At 44.0% G+C, this 4,529-nt stretch overlaps 1 protein-coding gene across 3 annotated transcripts in view; it reads left to right on the top strand.

Annotated features, from left to right (window-relative positions):
- The first annotated feature begins 1,647 nt into the window (after positions 1-1,647).
- LOC105540497 (chromosome unknown open reading frame, human C1orf100) overlaps positions 1,648-4,529 on the top strand; it is a 50,689-nt gene continuing 47,807 nt past the window's right edge. For all 3 annotated transcript variants that reach the window (XM_011981168.1, XM_011981169.1, XM_011981170.1), the window contains exon 1: positions 1,648-1,741. The gene's annotated coding sequence lies outside the window, so the exon portion shown is untranslated. The remainder of the gene's footprint in view (positions 1,742-4,529) is intronic.

The raw sequence follows: 4,529 nt of genomic DNA on the forward strand, positions 1-4,529 counted from the left end.
AGAGATGGGGTTTTGCCATGTTGGCCAGGCTGGTCTCGAACTCCTGACCTCAAGGGGTCCACTCACCTTGGCCTCCCAGAGTGCTAGGATTACAGGCGTGAGCCACCACGCCCGGCCTGTGTTCATTTTTAAACTTTCTTCTTTGAACATTTTGTTATTTTGACAGGTATATCTTACATAAAGAACATGGGAATTTTTTGCTCATTTTTTTTCTCAGTGAAGAATATGGGTTATTACTCTTAAAACGCCTTTGACATCAAATAGCTGGATTCAAATCATAGATTCATTACAGCCTGGTTGTAGGACTGTTAGGCAAGTTCCTTAGCTTCTCTTAGCCTTCATTTCAAATAGAAATACTTCATTTTCAATAGAGAATCTCCCTCCATGGTGGTGATGGAGATTCTAGATGGTGTGTGTCTAATAGCTAAAACAACATGAGGTGCTTACTCAACAGATCAGACCCAATTTATCATTTCTCTTAGTGTGGTTCCAGTTTGTTGCTTCTGTCCTCATATATTGAAGTGTTCCTTAGCTTATCTGCTTTCAACAAAATGCTGTGTCACCAAGACTCTGTTATCACATTATTTCATGCCTGTTCCGTATAGGCTAAGCTCCCAGCAGGAACCCAGCCTAGCCCCGGTCTCTCCTGAGTACCATCTGGAATCTTATGGAAATATTTTACATTCTCACTTACAGACTGTATTTAACTGAGAAGTGTCCCTGTTTCCAGGACAACCTGCTGTAGATAATGCCACTGTTGGCTGGGCGCGGTGGCTTATGCCTGTAATCCCAGCACTTTGGGAGGCCCAGGCGGGAGGATCACGAGGTCAGGAGATCAAGACCATCCTGGCTAACACAGTGAAACCCCATCTCTACTAAAAAATACAAAAAATTAGCAAGGTGTGGTGGCGGGCGCCTGTAGTCCTAGCTACTCAGGAGGCTGAGGCAGGGGAATGGCTTGAATCCGGGAGGCAGAGTTTGCAGTGAGCCGAGATTGTGGCACTGTACTCTAGCCTGGCAACAGAGCAGGACTCTATCACAAAAAAAAAAAAAAAAAAAGAGACAATGCCAGTGTTTTGGTTTGGTCTTGGTTTGGTTTTGACAGGTTGGTCAGAATAAATATTTTTGCCACTTCTTTTTCTCGGGTTATGGCTTGCTTCTACGTAGTGGTGCTATTGTGACACTTCATGGATTGGTTTGAACCATATTTTTAAATAATTAAAATTCTCCTTTGATACCTGCAAAGAAGCAGGTTGGAGCCTGATCTAGCCTTGGACAAGGCAGAGCTGGCCTCATCTGCCCCTCGTGCCAAACTATACTTCCTCAATTCTAGCTTGCAAAGGGCAGGACTCCTCAGTGTGGCACCACCCAGATTTTCACCTTACGTTGTCCTTGGGACAATCTTTACAGAAAAGAAAGCTCTAGTGATTAGATAGCCTGGATTATTTGCCTACATGATTTTCCTTTTCACACTAATTTTTGCCCTTTCTTTCATGCGCAGCTGGGCTGTCTCTAGAGACCAAAGGATCTCTACTTTTTGTAAGCCTAAGACCTGAAAAGCATTGCCTGGCAAACCTTGTAAGCCATCGTGCATCACAATACCCTTTGAATGATGTAGAGGAATCAGGCCCCGCCACTGCCACTCTGCAGTTGATCCAGCAGCAGGAGGCAGCTATAATCACCACTGTCCTCAGAGTACTTTTAAGAACAGGGAGGTCGCTGCCCAAGGCAGCCGAGGCAGGTAAGAGCGGTGTGGTTGTTACTGCCTGTACCTCTCTCGCCTCACTTAGTGGCTGCATTACTACATGGTTGACTGCATTTCAAATATTTTAGAGATAGGAACTCACAACATAAAGAAACTTTATAGCAAGCCTTTTGGTAAAGCAAAAATTTCTTTTAGAAAGTGAATACTCATCCCTCTCAACTTTGAATTCTTGTCATAATTTTAACTCAATGTGTCTTTTCTTTTTCTCAGAAACGGGTACACCTATATTTAATAAGATATCTGGTTCTCTGTGATACAAGAATACCTAGGTTTTAAAAACTGTTAACTAGATGAACAGGTCACTGAGTTAGCTGATCGACTGATTCTTTCATTTATTCACTCATTCTGAAGTATGCATCAAGCACTCCTTGGAGAGCGAACACTTTGCAAGAGAATGAGATAGGGAAGGACAAAGAGAGCGAAGATCGTGGCCACCAAAACGAAGTGGTCCCCAACATCTAGGAGCTCATGTTTTACCTGAAGAGACAAAGTGCTGTATGAAATGGATGTCTTGGCCAAGCATGGTGGCTCACACCTATAATCCCAACATTTTGGGAGGCCGAGGAGGGAGAATCGCTTGAGCCCAGGAGTTTGAGACCAGTCTGGGCAACATAGCAAGGCCCTGTCTCTATTTAAGAAAACGAACAACAACAACAACAAAAATCCTAGATGTCTTGTTGTTTGAAGAATTTCTGGAGCCTTATCCAAAGCCTGGCAGAGAGTTGTCACTAATTTTTCTTAAATAATAGAATAAATTAATTCAGAAACCAATAAACCAAAAAGGAAAAGACTCAGAACCAAAATGCATAGGAGAATTTACCAGGGGCTCTGGGAATTCAGACGAGGGAAGTGGGCCATTTGAAACTCAGAAGAGAGGCCTGGTAGAGAACTTACGGAGGACCTGAACAAAGCCCTGAAGAATGGGCTTAAAGAATGAGTATTCAGGCAGCAGAATTCACTACAGAACTGGTGAGAATCAGGGGAGAGGGGAACCGACCTTCCTGAACTGGGAAAACTAGCTGCCTGGGAAAACAGAAGCAATAGGGGACTGGCAAAGTAACTCAGCTGCTGCGAGCCCTCTTCTAAACAGCCTCTAGGCACAGATGCCCAAAGGCAGTTAGAAAGGTCGTCATGCTCTCAGCAGGGTGAGTCATGTCAGTCCTAAAGCACTTCCCCACCCGTGCCTTCTCTACACCCTCAGGTCACCAGGGCACTGCTTCCCCCAGAGGCTGAACTTCCTCTAATTTCATGAGCACAGATGCAACACTTACAAGGAAAAGGGGCATTATAAAATAAATGCATCCAGAAAATCAACTGATACAGTTTACTCACCAGTTCAAATGCCATTTTCTGACTATTCCACAGGTTTCCATTGACTCACTGAATTTTCCAAATCTTACTAGATATACGACATCAGAGTCTTGGGACCCTAACTCGAATATCCTTCCTCTGTCCCTTCTCTGGACAGATTAATTCATAACTTGCTAGTTGTCTTTCATGGGGGCCCATAAGTTGATTAAATTTGCTAAATAATTGTGACTGGTTTCACTTGACATTGTACTGGGAGTATCCAAACTGATTTTTTTTTTTTTTTTTTTGAGATGGAGTCTCACTCTGTTGCCCAGGCTAGAGTGCAGTAACATAATCTTGGCTCACTGAAGCCTCCACCTCCTGATTCAAACGATTCTCCTGCCTTAGCCTCCAGAGTAGCTGGGACCACCGGTGCACACCACCACACCCAGCTTATCTGTGTATGTATATTTTTAGTTGAAACAGGTTTCACCATGTTGACCAGGCTGGTCTCAAACTCCTGACCTCAGCACTTTGGAAGGCCTGCCTCATCCTTCCAAAGTGCTGGGATTATAGGCGTGAGCCACCATGGCTGGCCTGATTCAACAACACTTTTTAAAATTCTTTCCTATCATAAAAATAGACGCCAATTTTAAAAATGTTTTTCAACCAAGTCTTCAGAAAGTCCTTCTCCTTGAGGAAAGCTTTTCAGATGCTTCATATCAGGGAAAATGTCCAGGTTTTCTGAAGCAAATGTGACTTGTCTGCTCTTAGAGTCTATTTTTTTAGACCTCTGAAAGAGGAGAGGGAGACGCAGCCACCCGGCTGCCTGGAAGGTAATCTGGTACGGAAGGATTCTGTTTCAGTAGTGACTGTGCTTTAATTTTATAGGCACTTCTGTGGCTCTATGATTAATATCTGACTTTATCTCCTTCACCAGACTGTAAGCAACAGGACGGTGAAATCACGTGTCTTTTGCTCATCACATTTCCTGTAGCTGCCTGGCAGGGTCAGGCAAAGGTAGTTGGTTAATAAACCTTTGCCGAATGGATCAGTCGATCAGTGATGCTACAGCGGAAGGGGCTTGAGCCTTGGAGTCAGACAGACCTGGCTGTGTGAACTTAAACATGTGGTTTAACACTCTCTATAAACTCAGAGGAATCATGAACATCGTGCAGGGTTCTGTCAAGGACTGGACGAAACAGCCCATGTGAAAGGTCTGGTGGATGGTGGGTGTCGGCTGAGGTTCTTCCCCACCCCTCTCTACCAGAGGGTAGTTGCTCTTTTTCAAAATCGCTTCAGCTATTTTAGTTCTCTTGCATTTCCAAATAAATTTTATTCTTTTAATTAATTAATTAATTAATTTTTTGAGACCGGGTCTCACTCTGTCACCAGGCTGGAGTGTAGTGGCACGATCTCAGCTCACTGCAACCTCTGCCTCCCGGGTTCAAGCGATTCTCCTGCCTCAGCCTCC

The sequence above is a fragment of the Mandrillus leucophaeus genome, unplaced genomic scaffold (assembly GCF_000951045.1).
Source record: "Mandrillus leucophaeus isolate KB7577 unplaced genomic scaffold, Mleu.le_1.0 Scaffold220, whole genome shotgun sequence".
In the NCBI taxonomy this organism is placed as follows: Eukaryota; Metazoa; Chordata; class Mammalia; order Primates; family Cercopithecidae; genus Mandrillus; species Mandrillus leucophaeus.